Source organism: Dipodomys spectabilis, unplaced genomic scaffold (genome assembly GCF_019054845.1).
Source record: "Dipodomys spectabilis isolate Male_0828 unplaced genomic scaffold, ASM1905484v1 ptg000045l, whole genome shotgun sequence".
Classification (NCBI taxonomy): Eukaryota; Metazoa; Chordata; class Mammalia; order Rodentia; family Heteromyidae; genus Dipodomys; species Dipodomys spectabilis.
The window spans coordinates 7,921,533-7,943,627 of record NW_024870722.1 but is presented as its reverse complement, the minus strand read 5'-3'; the positions used below and the strand labels follow the sequence as shown (position 1 = coordinate 7,943,627).

The 22,095-nt window shown below is 37.1% G+C and overlaps 1 protein-coding gene and 1 non-coding gene across 4 annotated transcripts in view; one reads left to right on the top strand and one right to left on the bottom strand.

Moving 5' to 3' along the window:
• Cdkal1 (CDK5 regulatory subunit associated protein 1 like 1) overlaps window positions 1–22,095 on the bottom strand; it is a 525,097-nt gene that overhangs the window by 254,829 nt on the left and 248,173 nt on the right. The gene's annotated exons all lie outside the window — the stretch shown is intronic.
• LOC122107030 lies at window positions 7,493–7,619 on the top strand. The gene has a single exon (XR_006147282.1).

Here is a 22,095-nt window from a genome sequence, read left to right as displayed (position 1 = left end):
GGCTGGACCACAAAACGTGGAGCTGGAGAATATAGGAAGAAGAATGGAAGAAAAAGAATATAGGGAAGGGGCAGAATTCATAGGATTCTTTACATCAGATATGCTTTATTGTCAGCAATCCCTACAGTCAATGTTAGAGAAAAACAAAATATTAAAGCTGGAAATTAAACTTAACTATGAATGCTGATCTAAAAGATTATAAATGTAAGTCTCTAATAACATGAAAACCTTATTTGAAAGTATCAGATTCTGATCATTCTTAGTAAAATTCATTTTAAGAGTTCTTTTAGGGTTACTTTGTCCATTTCAAAGATTACAGCACTGGTACTCACTAGACACTATGGTGAAAAGAACTATACAACTTGTCAGTGGGTATGGGAGAGGAAAACTAGAGAAGAGTGAGGGAAAGGGTGAAAATGTCCAAAAAGAAATGTTCTCTTTACATGACTTATGTAACTGTAACCCTCTGTACATCACCTGTATAATAACAATAAAAAAGTTAAAAGAAATTTTAAACAAAAAGATTAATAATTTATGTGTATATGTGCAAAGTTAACAGGTGAAAAATATATAATTCTCCAGCCAAAGAAAAGTAATCTAAGTAAATAATCTCCTTTTCCTCATTTAGTCCTCTGTGTAGTTATTTGACTGATGGGCATCTTTCTTATCTACAAGTATAGAACAGTGTTTACTGCCAGAGAACTTATGTTTGATTCTGAGTTTCACCAGTTAGTGGCTACTATTTCAGTGAACCACACCATTTCCTACCGTGTTGCAGTATCATGTGGAAAATGGAGTGAATGGATATTGCCACTATAGTTTCAATATGTCTGATGTGTTGGTAATATAACCCTGAGCGCAATGGCATGGAGTGGTGGGACATTAAGGAGGCAAATGAGTCCTGAAGACTCTACCCTAAGTAAGAGATTAATGCCATAATTCCAGGGCTGAGTTGATTAACAAGAAAGTAAGTTTGTTATGACATCTGTTCAGCCCTGGCTTGCTCTTTCTCAAGTTCTCTTTTGCCCTCTCACATCTTCTACCAGGTTAAGATGAAGCAAGAAGGCCATCATCAGATGGAGGCTGTCCATGCAGGACTTCAAAGCCTTCAGAAATAGATCAAATAAACTTCTTTAGCTTGGAAAATACCTAATCATTGGTATTTTTGTAATAGTAGACAAATATGGACTAAGATGCTTTATTCACTGGCTATAACTCGAAGAATTTATATAAGTGTCTGGACATGACAATGACTCTCCAAAGCTATTATTTCTAATATAGTAGACTCTTGGTATTAGGGTAAGGCATGGTTCCAAGTAGACCACAGTGAGGAGAACCCATGAATGCTCAGGAGGCACAGAGATCAACGCTGTAGTGCAGGTACTTGATTCATTCTCATAACACTAAAGACATGCCATGTTCAACAAATCTCAAATGTTTATGTTATCACCTATTCTAAGCACACTAATGTTTACCTTGATTGGGGGTACTACTTGTTTTTTGGGAGACATCATTTTACAAAATTAAGTTCTAGGAAACATTCAGTACATCACAGAGATTAAAACAAATGATTTTTAACACAGAACTGACTGAGCTTCTCCACATCAGCAGAGCTGTGTAATTTGTATGTGGAAATATAAAAGTTCTAGTTTTGACATTCCTTTTGATTTATTACTCTGAATATGGTCAAAATTGTATGATTTTGAATCTGTGAATAGGTAGGCTTTCTGTATATATGCCATATTTCTATGTCTATTAGTGTTAGTAAGTATGAACTCTTTAATCAATGGCTTGCTATAATAGATAATATGAAGTCACTTAAATACTCTAAGAGGGATACCTTAACAAAGTACTACAAATTGAATAGCTTGATGACAAAAATATCACAAATTGAGTAGCTTGATGACAAGAAATCAATTTGAAAGTTGGAGATTCAAGGCAAACATTTCCGCATTTTTTAAATGTTAAATTAGAAAACCATCTCCTCATCTCTGCTTTCATCCTCACATGGTTTCCCTGTGTGCAAGTCTGCATCCAAATTTTCCCTTTTTATAAGCATACAATTATATTCAATCAGAGCCTAACTTAACTAATTTCATTATCAAATCTGTTTCCAAATAATGTTACACTCTGAGGTATTTGGGCTTAGAACTTCTAAATAAGAAAATGCAGATGGCACAGAGTTTCCCCACAACACTTTGCTCCTTCACAAGAGCCAGCAAATCAGTCTATAGCTATGCCCACATTCTAAGTCTAAGAGCACTCTAACTCCTGGCTGGCACTCACTTGGCTCCCAGGCAATAAGTTCCAATAGCTGCTTCTGCAGCCCAAATCTATTTTCTCCACAGGTAAGACTGCCAGACAGAACACTCAGTTAAACTCAAATTTCAAATAAACAACGAATAATTTTTTTTCAGTATAAATACATCCCACAAGCCTCATGTATTTTTATTGGCTAAAGTTGGCACTACACCCACAGGTGGTTGCATTGCCCCACTGAATTCTCAGGACAGACTTGCCTAGATTTCCTCCATAAAAAAAGCCTGAGGTATCCTTTATACAGACAAATTCCCATGCTCCACTAAGGGCTACACACTCAGCCTTCCATGGGGGATACAGGGAAGGGGGTTGGGCAGAGGTCTGGAAAGCTGTTTGTGTAACTGGGCATCCAGTTCATTCTTATCAAAGACAGCTGGAAAACACTGGTTTAAATAAGGACAAAGAAGAGCCAAAGAGTTATTAGTATAAGAAATACAGGAAAAATGATACCCAAATGAAGAAATAACAGCTGGAATAACAAATGTTTCTAATGTTTAACATAGGAAACAGGACTAGATAACCAAAGACAAGGCTTACCTTCTAGGAAGCAGGAGTGGTGTGATCACTATACTAAGATGACAGTAAACATTAAAATAAGACCAAGGCTGCCCTGCTGATGGAAAGAGGCCATGCTGCTTAGCTTCTCCTGGCACTGGATCTTTGATGGCCTGCTTAGGAGGTGTGCCTGTTGCTGCCTTGGGATGCTTAGCCTTCCTAGCACAGGAAAGCAATCTTTTCCCCTACAAGTGGCAACTGTGAGGACAGAACTGTGCTTAGTTTGTGGGTGGTCTCACTTCAACTCTAACTACCAAAATAGGTTTCCAACACTGTAAAAATACAATAATATGCCAAGTCAAGGCAAGTACCTCCTTAAAGTCAATGTTTTAAGTTGACTTTAAATAAAGGACCTATGTATTGAAATAAGATTGCATATGTGTTATTAGCTTAGATGTGACTAGAGACCCTTTAAGGCTAATTGTCACTGATTCACAAAAGTAATGATAGTGAATAAGACTCCTTGGATTAATGCTAAGTGATGCTGAACTGCATGTATTCTTTAGACATACACTTAGTTTGGCAGAAAACAATGCTAAGCCATTTTTTATCTTATCATTGGTTCTGATGTAAAAATCTCAATTTTCTTCTCATAAGATGTTTGGAAAGATTTCTGAACTCTGCCCTAGACAGGCTTAAATGTTACTTCACACATAAAACTTACACTACTCATATTACAGTTTTATTTCACTTCTGGATGTTAATGTATGCTGTTTGCTTTTATTTTATATCATTTTGTTTCTTAGTAGAGACTGAAGCAATAGTCTAGGAACAAAAACCAGAAGGTAGGGAAGTCATCGAAATCAGTACTCTGAGATATACTGTTAGCAAGACACCAAAGGACAGGAAGCCATGTGAAAGTAAGCATATTCTCGTGACTGAAAATGTATTGAGGATTCCCTTTAGAAAAATAATCAAGAAATAAAATTACTTCAACTTCAGTTAAAATACTCTCGGCAGATTACAATTGCACTGAGATAGACTCTGATGGAATCAAACACTATATTAAATATACAGTCTATTCACTAGAAGATTGTTACCTAGGATAAAAATGTTATTGTACAAGCCAACTTCTTAGCAATTGGAAGCAACATTTTCCCCCTAAAGACATGGTAATATCTGAAGATTACATAATGCTTCAATTTCCAAATACATTATTTCTCTTAACACTCGCAAATAAGGAATCTATTTACTTAACGTACAATCAGGGGTTTATGATACAGTAAGTATTAAAAGCAGAATTGTGTAATATCCAAGCCAGTATGTCTTTCCATTTGCCTGCAAACAAAATGGAGGAAGGAATTTATTGTAATTGTTTAATTACATTTGTATTTGTGATTAATATCTATTTTATAGAAATATGACTTTTTGGAGCAGTTTTAAATATTTGTCAAGTAACTCTACTTGGGCCCATTCAAATTCTGCTATACTAAGTATAGTAAAAATAGATGGTATTAAGTTCTAGTAAGTAGATTTTGCATATTTAAGACAGTTGTCTTAGTTAAAAATACATTAACCTTTCTTTTATTTACATCTAAGAAATCTAGAATAGGAATATGCAAAGGGAAAAAAACACCAACTATTATTAAGCTCTCACATGACTCGATTCCATACTTCGATATTTTGTTCTGTGTCCAATGGCTAAGCTGAATTCCACAGATGGCCCTTTGCGTGCAGCAGCCAGTGTTTTCTGAATGAAGAAGTCACCATGCTGAGAGAACAGGTTAAGTGACAGGAGACACAGAGACATAGAGATGCTGAAGGGTCTCAGGTTATCCTCACAGCTCCCCATTCTGCATCCAGCTTGTCTGTTCCAAGTACCTGTTTCCCACCAACAAATCTTAGCAGCAACCCACAAAAGCAGCTGCCACACAGACACACAACTCCTTAAAGCTATCATGATGTTCTCCTCCATGGTCCACCTCTGCTGATGGCCTGCTTGTCTTCTAATTCACTCTAACTCCTTCCTGGTCCTCTGTCTCCTCAGGTCCACCTAAGCTGTGAAAGTCTCTCTATAGTAACTTGTACCATAACTCACCATGGTTTGGCTTCCCTTTGTCTGTATTGTACTGGGGGCTAAATCCAGAGCTTCCCACATATTAGGCAGTGCTCTACCACTGAACTATATCCCCAAACCTTTTTATTATTTCTGAGACAGTGTCTTGCTGTACACCCAGGTTGGTCTCAAGCATGTGATAAACTTGCTTCTACTTCCCCAGTACTAGGATTACAGATATAAACCACCATGCCTAGGACATAGTCACCATTTCTAAGTAAATATTGCTCAGTGATATGGATCGTTTATCTTTAGAACCTTTTCATCTTCCCAAAATGAAACTCTATACCCCACTTCCACTTGCCAGTGCCTGGCAATCGCCACACTCCTGTCTCTATGATTTTGACAACTCGAAGTACTTGTATATGTGTAATCCTATTGTATGGCTTTTTGTAACGGTCTTATTTCACTTAGTGAACTGTTTTCAAGATTTGTCTGTGTGTAGCATAGGTTAGAATATGACCGATAAAGTATCATTTCTTTCACTGTGCCTTGCCTTTAGAGTTTTGAGGGTGGGCTGGATCCATTTCCTGCATTGTTGTTCTCTGTTATCATAGGTGGGTTTTTTGGTGGGGAAATGCTTACATTTATTTCCCATTTTTCTCTTGTGATATAGATTATAGGTGATTTTTTTTTTTTTTAGTTGTGAGGCCTGAGCGCTGTTCCTCAGTTCTTCAGCTCAAGGCTAGCACTCTACCACTTGAGCCATGGTGCCACTTCCAGCTTTTTCTGCTTATGTGGTGCAAAGGAATCAAACCCAGGGCCTCATGCATGCAAGGCAAGCGCTCTCCCACTGAGCCACCTTCCCAGCCCTATCTATAGGTGGTTTCTTTTATAGCTGCCATGGAGATTATAGTTAATTCCCTAAAACTTATAATATTCTAACTTGGATTTATACTAGCTTAACTTTAATAACATAAAAACTAGGTTCATTTATGTATATGTTCTCAATTTTTTAGCTGTACAGGTCTCAAAATTACATCTTTATAAACTAGGTGTCCAATTATAGAAACTAAAGATTGTAAATGCATTAATCTCTTCAATTATATGGAAAATAAAATATGGAGTTATAAAACTAAGTTACAACAATATTAACTTTTCCAGAAATGGGGATCATCAAATGGGCAGTATAAATCCAAGAAACCATGACCAAATAGATACATATGCTTCTTATATACTTCATATATAGGTTGGAGTCCATCTTCCTGTATTGATAATTTTATATGATCTGGGAAGGATGTTAAGTATTAAACTGTCCCTTGGCCAAAAAAAAAAAAGGTTCCCCTTCCCTAACTGATTTTGAAAACTGTATTCATCTCTTAATCTTGTGGAAAACGAAGAATAGGGTTATAAATCCTCCCTACAATAATACCAGTTTTGTAATTGTTTCCTTATGTATCTTTGTTGAAATCTTTATCTCTTTGTATCTATTCAAGTTACTGGGTAGCATCCTTTCATTTCACTCTATAAGATTCCCTCAATTTTTTTCTTTTAAACAGGGCAGATCCAGTGTAACAAAATCCTTTCCCTCTTGTTTATGTGAGAATATTTTCACTTCCTTTCAAAACAGCTTTGCCAGATATAGGATTATTGGCTGTCATTTCAGCCGTTTGACTGTATCTGCCTAATGACTTTTGGCCTCCAAAGTTCTCAGTGAAAATCCTTATCTAGAATCCCTTCTAAGTAATAACTCATTTTCCTCTTGCTGCTTCCAAGATTCTCTTCATGTCTAAATAGTCAGACTACAGTGAGTCTCAGTGTGAGTTACTTTGAGTTTGTCCATCTTGAAAATCAGTGAACTTAAATGTTTATATCTATGCTTTTTATCAAATTCAGGAACTTTATAGACATTACTTAGCTCTCCAAATAGTACCACTGTCTCTTCCCTCTTCTCCTTCTGGAACTTTCATGGAACTTGTGTTGGCTTGAAGGTACCTCAAATCTTCTGATCTTGGCTACTTTTCTTTTGTCTTTCTACTTTGTTTCCCCACCATTCACCTTGCTCTAGTTTTAAGCTCATTGAATCTTTTGTCTATCTGTTCAAATATTTCAGTTCTGGTAAAATTTTCATGTCAGTTCTGGGAATTTTCGGCTCTAGAATTGTATTTCGGGCCTCTTTTTAGATTTTCCTTATCTTTACTATTTCCATTTTCTTGATTTCCCCCCCCCCCCGCCCCCATATTCCTTTAGTTCTTTAAAACAGGTCAGATACTTTGAATACTTCAACACAGTTGCTTTTGCCTAGAAGTGGATTTGTCTAGAAGTGGACCGTCAGGTAATGTACAGGTACAGTTTGTGTTTCCTTAGGATTTTCCTTGAAAAAAAATATTCTTCTTGGGTCCTTTTTCATACCTTGTCACTTTGCACTTTCAGGCATTTAAGTTTAATTCTAGAAACATTTTGTGCTATTCTTAAATCTTGTCAATTACTTTTCTTTTATGCTGAGACTAAACTCAGTATCTCTCAACATTTGAATTGAGTAATGTGGTAGCTCTGGTGTGTTAGTTTTTTGTTATTGTAACAAATAACCTGAGGAAAATTAACTTAGAAAAAGCTTATTTGAGGCTCACCAGGGCCAGGTCTTCTCCTTGTGGTGCTGACCTGCCTCTCCATGAGCAAGAGTATCAGGACTGGTTTGGGGGTATCCTTCCTGAGTGGATGTGGTAACACCACAGTTTTCAGAACAACAAACAAACATTAAAAAAAAGAAAAAGCTTATTTGGCTCACAACTAATTGCCTCTATCTTTGGGAGCCTGTGACTTAATATATTTTTAATATATGGTTTTTATTGTAAAAATACTGCACAGAGGGGTCACAGTTACATGAGTAAGGTAATGAGTACATTTCCTATGAGGCATTGTTACCCCCTCCTTTGTTTTTCCCCTACCATCCCTTCCCGCCCCACCTCCCCAACTCCTCCCTCCCCCCCCCCTCGCCACCGAAGTTGTAAAGTTCATTTTCAACATACTGTCTTGTACATCTCATTGTTACAATGGGTCAACTCGTATCCTTATTTAAGCATTGTTATTTCCCTTGCCCTCTCCAAATTAGAAAAACGTATATACAAGATGCAGAATCAAATAGTGAAACAGGAGTTATACCATGGGGGAAGAACATACAAAAGAAACAAAAAACAATCACATAGTATATTATAAATACATTAAACACAATAGCAAGAAAAAAAACCACTTGTGTCCCTATCTTGGGGATCATTTTGCTTAACATCATCTTATATCTGTGATCTAATATTATAGATTGCGCCCTCCTCACCCCCCTCCCACCGCCCTTCAAGGGCATCCTCTCTATAACCATAAAACTTCCTACCAGTCCCCATCACTTCCCAGCAGCACCACTCTTCAAGAAGCCCTAAACATATGAAAATTGAAGAACATTTAAGGTCTAAGCTCTAGCCCCTGAAAATCAGATTTTCTCCCATTTTCAGGGGCTTTCTGCTTGCTGTCAAGGCCAGGGATCACCCTGAAGTATAAACTTCAGCTCTTCTCAGATCTCTTCTAGGACTGCATTTGCCCTTGCCATGTACAGTGATTTTCTCATTTTCATTTCCTGAGTACTTGCTTTTGAATGTCCAGGTCTTCAATACCTGCCTCCCACAGTAGGGGGGGGGGAAGGAAATGGGGAGAGAGGAGAAGGGTGGCACCAATTGTTTAAGCTCCCTGGAACTCAGGTGAGCTAAGGATGGGGGTGAGAGACTAATGGGAGGAGGTACAATATAATTCCTTGTCTGTAGCTTTGTGATCACAAACTTCCATTGGCCATCAGACCACAGATTTTCTATATTTAGAAGACATTTGCCATTCTATCTCCTATAAGCTACATGAAAACTACTCCTGAAGTAATATACACCTAATACAGGGAAGAAGGGTCAGAGTGGGTAAAAAGTAAAAATATCTGAAGTTCCAAGTCTTCAGAAAGACAGGTATTGCCAGTACTTTTGTTGCCTAGGTTAGAAGACAGATTCCTAGTGCTTTCTACTCTGCTATATTCCCAGAATGCTCCTCTTCATAATCACTTTCCAGACTATAATTCGAAATCCTAAAAGGATTTATGTCCATCATGATAAAAAAAATTTTAAAAAGCAAATTTCTGCTCTGTGAAATAGGTATATACAGGTTTATTTGTTCCTTAGGGATGGTTAGAAGCACTTCCAAATGAAACATTCGCTATTTAGAAGCAGTATTTTTGTTTCCAGAATTCTTTCTTCTTCTCAGTAACTATGTTCAAGTATATGCAAAACACACTTATGATTGAGCAATCAAACCAAAACATATAGGAGCTGAAAAATCATCTCATCTTCTTCAATAAACATATAAGGAGCACTATAAAAGCAGCAAAGCTAAAAGAAGGAACATCAAGATCGATCTCTGAAGACTTCTAAAATGATGCATATTACTAATGCTCAATTATAAAATCTCAAAGGAACTCGGGCTGTGTAAAGTAATGAAGACACACTTACTAATCCCAGCAGCACTTTATCCAAGAACACATCTCCAAATAATTTATGCTTGGGAAGATTAAAGGAGATAGTGTGTTTCAAAAAAGAATCACCTCAGAAAAGCTCTGAAATCAAAATTAAAATATTCTGCATTAAAGATGTATGTGTATTGTGTGTGAGTGTGTTCAAGCCACATTTCCTCAAATAGCCTCTTATATGGACCTCTACAATTTGTTCTCCATACTACAGCTATGGATCTAGAAATGCAACTCAATGATGCCATTTTATTGGCGAAATTCCTTTTGATACTTTGTCATTGTTCTTAGAATAAAGTCCAAAATTCCTCCAGCACTAGAAGTCAGGACAGTGGTTAACCCTGTGGACAGTTAGGGAATAAGAAAATGCTTTCTGAGTTGCTTTCTGAGAATATTCTACTTCTAATCTGAGGAATGCTGATACAATTGTCTCTACTTTGTAAAAATCACTAAACTGGGCCGGGCTCTGGTGGCTCACACCTGTAATCCTAGGTACTCAGGAGGCTGAGATCTGAGGATCACGGTTCAAAGCCAGCCCGGGGAAGGAGAGACCGTGAGACTCCTATCGCCAATAAGCTACCAGAAAACTGGAAGTGGCCCAGAGTTCAAGCCCCATGACCAACAACAACAACAAAAAAAATCACTAAACTGTATGCTTCAAATACTCGGGATATATAGACATAATGCTTAATTAAAATTAAAATATGAAGCAAAAAATCCAAGCAATAGTTAGGAAAAATGCAATCTTCCAAAAATTGGCATCGATGAGCATTTGTCTATCAAATCAATCTCTGCTCATCTGCTACATCTGTCCCTTGCTCTTAGACATGGAACAAGCACTAGCAAGGCTGGCATTGCTTGACTTCAAAAAGAACACCAAGGTTTGCGTTTTAGTAAGTGAGCTCCAGTGTATATTATCTCATCATAAATATGAAACAGGATATTTCCCATTGATCTTCAGCACATGATTGCTATGAGATTATTATAAATTACACAAAGCCTTCAGGACAATAGTTTTTCTTTCAATTGTAATATTTAAGTTCTGAGAAAAATTTACCCAAATGATAAAATATTCTGTCACATGTTCACAAAAAGACTTCCTGGAGGAACACCGTCTGCTTTCTCACACTGACAGCACCTTGCTTAGGCAGAGATCCCACAGTAGGGATTTTGAAAAAGAAGAGTCTGTGTTTTCCTCCATTATCAAGAAATCTATTAGTAAATAGCAAGCTGATTCCATGAAGAGAAAGTTGGAAATGAGTGTCCCTCACAGGTATTGTTTAAAAGTGACAGCTCTGACAAGGGAGCAGATGTTTATGGGTGAAACTCCTTGAATAAGCACATAGCTAATGATGCTCTGCTTCATCATTAAATTTAACAGCAGCCTTTTTGACTCAAGTAGCCCATGCATGATGTGCCACCAGCTACAGCTACTTAAGCTGCTGCTGCTTTAATTTGCATACTGCATCAGAACATGCAACATTTAAAGTGAAAACGTGGGAGGTCACGTGACAGGATCAGGATGTAAGTCAGACACAAAATTATTAGCAGTGGAGAATTTTTACAAAAGAACTTTTAAGACTATACTCTAAATGGCAGAAACCACTAAGAAAGTTTCCAATCCATCTCTGTATTTGGAAATTGTCTCTAGTGTGACTCCAGCTATGTGCTTCTCACCACTCTTCAGGAGGAGTAGACCAAACACAATTTCTGAAGTGGCAAATACATCCAATCCTGCAAGGATCGAAATTTAATTTTGAACTTCCTACTTTTACAGCTGATAAAAACTTAAGGATGAGCATACAAAGAAGGTCAACAATGAGATGCACAAGTTGTTATGTCGAAAAAGAACTTAACAACTTTGGTGGGGGATGGGGGGGAAGAGCGGGTGGGGGGAGGGGAGGAAGATGGAAAGGGATGGGAAGGGGAAACAACGAGGAGGCAACAACGCTTGATAAGAAATGTACTCGTTATCTTGCCCATGTAATTGTAACTCCTCTGTAAGGTATTCTCACAATAAAAAAAAAGACAAAACATAATACCAAAAAAAAAAAAAAAAGAAAGAAAGAAAGTCAAGTGAAATACTAACTATTCTCTAGGGTGCTGAGGACAGAGCCCAGGCGGCTTCTCTAACCGAGCACCTGACCAGGGCTAAAAGCCAACACAGCGCGGTCAGAAAAGCATACCATTCCATCGTTTCTGTTACACCTCTCACGCCCTCTTTGCTTGAGTTTTGTCACATAAAATAATAACTTCACAGAGTATTAATTCGAAGAGCATTAATGTCATAAAAATAACCTTAACGATACAGAAATTGCTTTGTGCTGTAATAAATATCATATCCCTGCTAGACGGTTTTTAAAAGCAGCATTATTCTATTCACAAGATTCACCAAAGAAAGAATAACACACAATGCTCTAAAAATAACACCCATTAATAGGACATAGCATCATGGCTAACGAACTAGAAAAGATGTTAGAGAACTTGTCTTGGTTGTTTGGTATTCACCAACACTCCAGTATGCACCACATAATGAAATTTCGTCGACAGTAGATCACATATATGATGATGTTTCATTGATAATCTAGGTATATAGTAAGGTATTGTCTAAAATTGGTTTATGGAAGTATAATTCATGGCATTTGCACAATGCTGAAATCCCCTAATGACACACTTCTCAGGATGTATCGCCATCTTTAAGTGCATTGTGACTATAGATATAAAACAGACAAGTCGCCTAGCATCCTACCTCTCAATTTCTATACACAAAAAATTTAAAATTTATTAAGATAATTTATCCTCAAGATGCAAGTTGACAGTACTATTCTGTATAAGTAGAACCTTTGGAGTACTTAAGTGTGTACTAAGTAAACCTAAATCAGGAGGAGACGATTTCATGAAAAGTTTCATAAATGCCACGTGAGGAAGCATATGCCTGTAATTCCAGCCACTCTAGAGGCAGAACTGGGGAGGATCAAAATTCAAAGCAAGCCAGGGTAAAAAAGTTCTGCAGACCCTCCCATCTCAACAACAACAAAAAACTGGGAATATTGGGAACCTTTGTGATTTCAGTTGCATAGGAGGCACAGGTAGGAGATGGTACTCGAGAGCGAGCCTTAAGATCCTAGCTAAAAGAAAATGACTAAAAACCAAAGTGGCAGGAAGTAAGACTCAAGTCCTAGAGCATGGCCATCAAGTATAAGGCCCTCAGTTCAAACCATAGTGATACATACAAGTTTCATCGTAAGAATTTTTTAAAATAGGGAACCTTACTGTATGTGAAAATAATATTTACGTATGGTTGATGTCACAAAACATTATTATATTCATAGTCAATATTTTTTATCAAGTGATCATTTAAGCAATATTTAGTTTATCAGCAAACCATAAGTCTTTCTAATGCTACTGAGTTCATAGGATTGAGAAAGAGGAACTACATTTCTAATGCTGATATTCAACAAAAAGTCAGTAGTCAAGAGTAGGACTACTAGCAGGAGGCCACTTTCAGAAGGACCACTGTATTTAAGGCACCTGCTCCATTTAGCAGTCAGCCTGCTAAGATTCTCATTCAGAGAGGGCTAGAAGTCATGAGGAACAAGAACCAATTCCAAACATCATACAAGAGAGACTGAGAAAGGGAGAGGAGAATGAGAGACAGAAGACAGACAGATAAAGACAGAGACAGAGACCGCCAGAGAGACAGAGAGACAGAGAAAAAGAGAGGAGGAAAAGAAAGACTAAGTTTATATAACTAACGAGCCACAAAGATAAGAAGGCTTATATGCATCAACAAGAGACAAGGTAAGTATGCAACAAGAGACAAGGTAAGCATGTCTCTTGTTGTAAAAGCAAATGGAACAAAACAAGTTGAAATAGTTAAGAAGAGCTGCAGAATGCATACATCACAAACTAAGCATACATCCAAGAGGGCTTAGAATTAGCATGGCTTGCCTTAGTAGTATTGAACCAGCCTAGTAAGCATGAGTTAAAACCCATAGTAACACACACACACACACACACACACACACACACACACACACACACACACACACACACACACACACAAAACATATATTGGTCCCCTTGAGAATTTGGTCTGTCCATCCCATCTAGAAGTAAATCAATAAGGATCTAGAGATCTTTGGTTTAAAAGACTGTCTGTCCTAAAAAAGCAGATACATTGTCAGGATCTTCTCTCTAGATTTGAAAACTTGTTTTTATAAACTTATCAACCTTTGACTGATTCATTCATAAGCGAAATCTTAAATAGTTTTTAATGTATTCTTAATTACTTAAATCATTAAATGTGTTTTCATTATTTTATAATTAAGGAAAGAATATGAATTCATATTCATTTAAGAAAAAAGGTAATACCCAAAAGTGGGATTGCTGGGTCATAGGGGAGCTCTATGTTCACAAACAAGACCACACTAAAGCTACCAGCACGACTATGTTTATTGCAGCATTATTTACTATAGCTAAGATATGGAACCAACCCAGATGCCCCTCAGAGGATGAATGGATCAAGAAAATGTGGTATATATACACAATGGAATTCTATGCCTCCATCAGAAAGAATGACATTGCTCCATTTGTTAGGAAATGGAAAGGCTTGGAAAAAATTATATTAAGTGAAGTAAGCTAGGCCCAAAGAAACATAGGTCCCACAGTTTCCCTTATTTGCAATAACCTGTGTATGTCTAAGTCAAGCAGAAAAGGTCAGATAAGTTGATGTTAGGTTAATGAACTCTAAGATATGTATTCAAATTTTTTTTTCTTTCATGCGATTGTTTCTAACACATTTATAAGATTATTTCTTTGTTGCTTTGTATGTCCCTCCCCCACAGTATAACCCCTGCTTTCACTGTATTTGACATCGATATAAATGGTGGACGCATTGCAACAATGAGATGTACAAGTTGTTATGTTGAAAACAAACTTTACAACTTTGCTGCGGGGCGGGGTGGGGGGGAAGGATTCGGTGGGGGAGAGGGGGGAGAATGGGATGGGATGGGATGGTAAGGGGAAACAAAGGAGGAGGCTATAATGCTTGGTAAGAAATGTACTCATTATCTTGCCCATGTAATTGTAACCCCTCTATACAGTATTTTCACAATAAAAAGGAAAAAAAAAAAGAAAAAAGGTAATAGACATTCACTACAAAAACTTAAATATATAATTTAAATAGCTCAGATATTTTATTTAGATAGTCTTTTGTTCTATACATACACAAAGATACAACTTTTTCCTATAATTTGTATCACTATGGTTCCTTATTTAAATAAATAGATGTACTATCTAACTATAAAGCAAATGATTTCATAGCAAAAAGACATCAAATGAAAGTTATTTTTTTGAAGAGTTTCCCAGTAATATTTGTTTTGTTTTTTATATAATAAATACATTTTTGAAGCATCTCGCCAACACAGATTCCCCAGGCCAAGGAAGCCATGACATATGATCTCACTTCAATTTGAAATAGGGCTGGGCCGTAGCCCCTTTGGGGGCTTGACATGTTCATCATTTTTTTATTTGAGCTTGGATCTTTTCCTCCCTAATCAAGAACTCTTCATTTTTACTCAGTGATTTAAAATACAGCTTTCTTATTTCTTATTCATTTGACTTAACTGGTTTCTGAATAAAACTCCACTTTTTCTGAGTGCAAGGACACTTTAGCCTACACGGATGACCATAACTCAGAACTCCAAAGCCACAGCAAAGCTACAGCTCTTTGAGAAGAGGTTGATTGTGTGTGTGTGTGGGGGGGGGGGGGGGGAATGGGTGTGTGTATTCACGCCCCCACATGCTTGCATGCCAGTAATTTGGCTTAAATTCAAGGCCTGGACACTGTGTCTGAGCTTTTTCATTCAAAGATGGCACTCTACCACTTCAGCCACATCTCCACTTCCAGAGGTGTTGATTAATTGAAGAAAAAGAATCTGTGAGGGAACTGGGGCAGGGGGTGGGGGAAAAGGGGTAAGAATGCTGAAAGGGTAACACTGATCAAGATATATTGCATTCATAAACTGCTTTGTTAAATGACAATTCTTTTGTACAACTACTAAAAAATAATAAAATAGAGTCTCATGGACTTTTCTGACTGGCTTTAAATCTCAATTCTTATATCTCAACTTCTCAAGTAGCTAGAATTTCAGGTGTGAGCCACCAGTACCTAGCTTAAGAGGCTGATCTGGAGAAAGGTAAGTAGACAGAAGGGAAGGAATATTCATCTGAGTGATATTTTCAACTTTCTATCCCCAACTTGGTAAATATGTGCTAGTCTTGGTTTTCAACACTGGATTACAAAAACATAAACTAAATTGAAATGATAACTGAAAGTTGACTTAATGACTCACAAATCAAATACAATCATATTCATTGAGTTCAAACTTCAAAACTCAAAAAATTCTTTCAAATATTATTTACACTTTATCAAAGAAAATTACCTATTTAAGCAATTGCAAAAGTATATATTTTACTTATAAATATGTAGTGAGTTTTTTTGTTTGTTTTTGTTTTTAGTGCCACAGAAATTTGAACTGAGGGTCTCAAGCTTATTAGGCAGGTGCCCCACCATCTTTTCTACATTGTACAGCAAAGAAAGTATTTTTTTTCAAATATACTAATTTTCCAAATTGTAGCTGAGTAAAAAGAACTGAGATATGTGCGTGTGTGCCTGCCTGCGTTGGGGGAGGGAGGGGGGTGCGCGCACGCGCATGCCCATTCCATGGCTTGAATTCTGGGTCTTAGTTCTTCCTTGGAACCCTGCTTCCTGTAAGACTGGTGCTCTTCACTTCTGGCTTCTTTATGGTTAATTGGAGATAGGCCTCATGGCCTTTTCAGCCCACACAGGCTTGGAACTGGGATCTCAGATCTCAGCCTTTTAAATAGCTAAGATTACAGGCATGAGCCTACCAGCACCCAGCAAGCTAATTTTTTTAAAGAATCAAAAGTTGAGGTCAATAATTCAGTATACTACAGATGATTATATGATTACATTATACTGACTCCCAAATAACATTTTACATACACAGCTCATAGGTAAATGAATGCCAACATCCTTGACAACTCCACTCTCTTGAATATGACGTACTCACCAGGCAATTGCAAGTCAAAAAGTGTCAAACACATTCTTTTCTATGTGTTTGTGTTTTCATTTACAGCCACAGCACTTGAATACTTTGACAAGGTCCATATTATTAGCATGAAATAATCTTTCTGATCACAGGCCATTGTACTACTACTATGGCAAGTAGTAATAACTATCATGATAAATTATTGCATAACAAGTCCATGCCTAGTCCCATGATAAGCCCTCTGAATGCTTTGCTTAATTTGACACCTACCACACTCCAGAGTTATTTCTGTTATTATCCTCACTGTGCAGAACGGACTGAGAGATACAGATGTTGAAGATTGTATCCCTAGTCACAAAGATTTTTCAAGTAGAAAAAAATTGCCTTATGTGGCAACAGAAGTATCTAATGGTGAAATAGTCTATTGTAAATCTAAACCTTAGAAACAAGTGTCTGTATGTATAGAATAATGAACACACTGTAAAATTTCCATTAACTCTCTCATGGTCTGGCCTTCCCAACTCAAATGGGCTGACATCTGTAACATACCCCAACACATTTTGTATCATAGTTATTGAAAAGTACTTGCCAGAGGCACACTGTTGAAACTGAATATGCCAGTAAACATTTAGTCATGCAGCAAGGGAGCCAGGCACATGGTGTTTTATTAAGATGTTCTAATATGCTTCTTTTGTAAGTTAAGTCAAAACATCAGCTATCAAGAGGGAGGCAAGCATACAAAGAGCTGCCTGTTTGGGACCATTCCAGGCCCACCTACGGGTAATGCTGGTCTGCTTTCAACAGCTGTTTCTCCTTACCTGAGGAGAGGCAGGTGCTGCACAATAGGAGCAAATGACTCTGCACCTGCTTGCTCACCTTCAGTTGAGGTCAAGCAAGAAAGCGACCTTGGTGAGCCTGTCACAAGGAGCAGATGTTTAGTGGAGGACTGGGAGGTCCTCATCTGCTTGATGATGCCTTAGTTTAATTCATTCAATATAACCAATCTGATCAAACTTTATTGACAGATGCTTGAGATAACTGCTGCCAGAAAGTTTAGCTAATCTAGAAAGGCTGGCAGAAAATAGGAGGGCAAATCAGGTCAAGGTGAAAGTAGATAGTTAGTATGAGGGTCTTAAAAAAAAAACCAACTCCTTAGAAAGAATAAAAGTGAGAACTACTTTATGTATTAATTCTAGATGCTTGCATAGATACAGAAGAATTATAAGCACACATTTTGTTTAAACTTGTGCATTTTTATGGTGTTGGTGATTAAATCTAGATCCTCAGGTATACTAGGTGAGCACTCTGTCACTGAGCTATACCCTCAGCTCTGTTTTAACTTGTCAAAAATACTTTCTGGGGTGGTATTCAGGTTCTCCTGTTGGGCTGGTTTGTCTGGCTGGTGCACTAACACTTGATACATGCCTTCCACCTTGGTTTTTGTTGGTAATTTTGCAGATGGAATCTAGTGAAGTTTGCTTCACCTGGGCTGGCCTCAATTCATGACACTCCATACCTCAGCAGCCCTCTAAGTATTTAAGAAACTAGATGTAAGTCAGACTTATTTCTATTTTTTTAATATAGAAAATTCCACATAGGCAGTGCACTACAATAAATCCCCATGTACTTACCTGTAAGCTTTAACAAATATTAACCACAACCACCAAACTACAACCTCTGCTAGAGATTCTTAGACAAACCTATGATTTTTTTCACCTACAAGCATTTTGTTAACATATATATAAAGATATAAAATAATATTTAAGACATCGGTATTAAATTTTGTAGTTATCTCAGAAATACCTATTTCCTTAAAGTTTCTCTGAATAATAATCCATTTAAGGTGTGCACAATGCAATTCTCTCTTCAGTCTATGTTAATTCGTAGAGTCTCTCCCATCTTTCTCCCTCTCAACTGTACGCTGCTTCTTTCTTGGTTGAAGAAACTGTTTGGAGTTCTGAAAAGTCTCCAACAGTCTGGATTTTGTAGGCTACATTCCTGAAATGTAGTTTAGCAGATGCCATATCTTCTGCATTTTCTTCATCAAATTCAAACTCAACTTTTTAGTAAGGTCTTCACACACACACACACACACACACACACACACACACACACACACACACACACACACACACACACACACACACACACACACACACACACACACACACACACACACACACACACACACACACACACACCATTCAAAATTGTCTTAGTCAGTGGTAGATGCAATTGTATAATCTGTCATGCCAAGCTACAGGGGAAGCACAATGGCTGGATATAGTATCATATCCATCATCCCAGTAACAAAGGAAAGCACAAATAGGAGGATTGCACTTCAGGCTGGCCCAGAAATAAAGCAAGACTCAAACAATACAAAAAAGGATTGACGGAGTTGCTCAGTTAGCAAGCATGAGATACTCCATTACTGCCCCCCAAACTCTCATGACAATTAAAAGAAAAAATAGAGATATCCTTATTACTGGTGCTAGAGAGTGGTGAGAAGAGCGGAAGAGGAATGACCACTATGGCATGTAAATTACTGATTGGGCCTTTAGTTCTTTAGCCAGAATGTCTGGGTTGAAAACCTCACTAGCCTACCATTTCTATGTGAAGGGACAAATCATTTGTCCACATACTTGCTTCTTCCTCTGTAATAGTAAATGACATCACCTAGATGGTATCATCAAGTTAATGCAAACAAAGCACTTGAGTGACTGGAGTATAGTTATTGCTTAATCATTGTATAATAGCATTAAGTTACCATTGCCTTTTCATTATATTGAATTACAAAGCTGTTGTTGGTCACCACTAAGAATTAGAAAACCATTTCTTGTCTGATACTTTACTTAGAATCTGAGTGCAAAGTTTCCCAAACAATTTACGTATTCATTGCAAAACAACATAAAGCCTAATGTTTTTCAAGACTCCTGTAAGGAGAATCTCTAGGAGATAAATACAGAAAACATGCTTTGAACCAATAATACAGATGAATTTGTTTGAAAGAAACCCTAGAGAAGTTGGGAGAAAAAGCTCTGAATTCTCTGAAAACTGCTAAAGTCATTTCTCACCAGACTGTTTAAAATTACAATTGATGCTAATTTTTTTAAAAGTGTGATTTTACCAATCCTTTTTTTCTTTCCTGAAAATAAATCCAACTATCTACTGCTGATTAACTCTTCCACATAGTTACTGAGTATGTTTTCTTTAAGATTGCTTGAAGGGTTCCAATCTGGACATCCAATTTTCATTCCTAGAGAGGAAGTTCTTGAGATGAAAACCTCTATAAACACTATTGTGTATCTTGCTTTGAATCTACACACTGAAAAGCAACAAGAAACACATCAAAATCCTGCTTTCGGCTGTAGTTATTAACACACATGGTAAGTACATTGTAAAACATCAGGCTAACAGCCCAAGGCCACTGCTAACAGTCCCATAAATATGTAGGTGTTTTATGTCAATATGTGACTCTCATCTCCTAGTTCAGAATTATTTTTCTGGTTCAGATCATTAACTAACTTTTTATTGAATGCAAAATTTACACAAAATGAAATGCACAAGTTCTAAGTAAGTTTTGACAACTCGGTAAACCTGTGTAATCCAAACTACTCTCAGGAAACATAATACCTTTCTCTGTAAAGTGACCTGTACCTGGAGATATCCTGTAGTTGGTTTACCCAACATTTATTACTTTTGCCTGTTCTAAAGACAGAAATGTCTCTGTCTGTAGGCTTCTTTCTCTCTGCATAACATCATTGAGAGAAATTCCTGTTATTGCTTAAATCAGGAGTTCATTCCTTTAACTACTTATTGAATGATATTCTATTTTGTGGATAAGTTTAATTTTATACTTCTAATGATAGTTGCATAGACTGTTTCTAATGCTAAACTACCAGAATCAAAATGATGAGAATTATTTCTTTTAAGATCCCTATCCTCAGCGATTGCTGGATCACGAAGGCAAGTATATATTTACTTTATAAAAAACTGGCAGAACTTTTTCCAACTTGGTTGGAACCCTGGATTCCCTACAACAAATGTGTGCAGATTCCAGTTGTTCAACATCCAGTGCTTTGCAGCACTGGGGCTTGATCTTAGGGCCTTGAGCTTTCTAAATAGGTCCTGTACCATTTGAGGCTACACTTCCAGCTCTCATTTGGAGTTTTTTTTTTTTTATTTTAAATTCTGATTATTTCACTGAATGTAAAGCAGCATGGCAAGTGCAATTTGAATTCCATTTCCCCTATGACTAATACAGTTGAATATATTTAAGGTACTACCTGGTCATTTGGATACTCTACAAAGTATCTATCCAAATATTTTGCCTACTGAAAAATTCACCCATTTATCTTTATTACTGAGTTGTCAGAATTCCTTATATCCTAGGTAGCAATGCTTCGACAAATGAATGTATTGTAATGTTATCTCCCAGTCTATGGTTTTCCTACTCATTTTTAACATTGCTTTCATTTAAATTTTTGCATTTCCATGACATGTATTCATAATATAATGCAACTATCCCCATTATTTCTAAAACTTCCTTTTTGTCACCACCAAATAGAAATTCTGTATCCATTAAATAATAACTCCCTGTTCCTTTATCCACACAGCTGCTGGCAACCTGCAACATACTTCCTTGTCCTTATGAGTTTGCCTATCCTACATATTTTATACATATGGAATTGAGTATTAGTTGTTCTATAATTTCTGATTTGATTCACTTACATAATGTCTTGATGACTTATCATATATGTACACAACTCCATTTATGGGCAGATAACACTGAATTGCATATGTATATAAAATTTCATCTATTTATTTGTTGAACACGAGTTTTTTCAACTTTTGGCTATTATGAATAATGCTTCAATGAACACTGGCATATGAATATCTGTTCAAGACCCTGTTTTCAGTTCTTTTGGCTATATATACTAGGAGTGAAATTTCTGAGTCCTATGTTTGTTCTTTTTTTTTATTTTGAGAAATTTAGACTATTTTCCAAACTAGTCATTCCATTTTACACTCTCATCAGCAATATGTAAGAGTTCCAACTTCTCCCCAACCTCATGAAGACTAAAAGAGAGAGGGAGAGAAAGAGAAAGGAAGAGAGTAAAAGAGAGATAGAGAGGGAGAGAGAGAAAGGAGAGAGGGAAGAGAGAGGGAGGGAGGGAAGGAAGGAAGGGGAGAGCGAGACGGTGTGATACAGTCGTGGTAGCAGATTTGAAGGGTGTTATGGTTTGATTATGACGTGTCTCCCCAAAGGTCCATGAATTTAAGTCTTAATTTCCAATGCAATGTTCAGAAGTAGGGCTTTTGGAAAGTGATTGGATCATGCCAGCTCTGACTTAGTCAATAGAGTAATTTACTGATGGTTTTTAATTGAATAGATTATTGGAAGGTGACAGAAACTATGGAAGTTGAGTCCTGGTTAGAGGAAATGGGTCCTTAGATGTCCCTTTGAAGTTGTATTTTCTCCCTGGCTGCTTCCTCTTGTTCTCTATACTTCCTGCTGCCTCAACCATGCCTCTCAGTAATGCTGTATTGCTTCACTAGAGGCCCAGAAACCACAGTCATCTATCAATAGACTTAAGTTC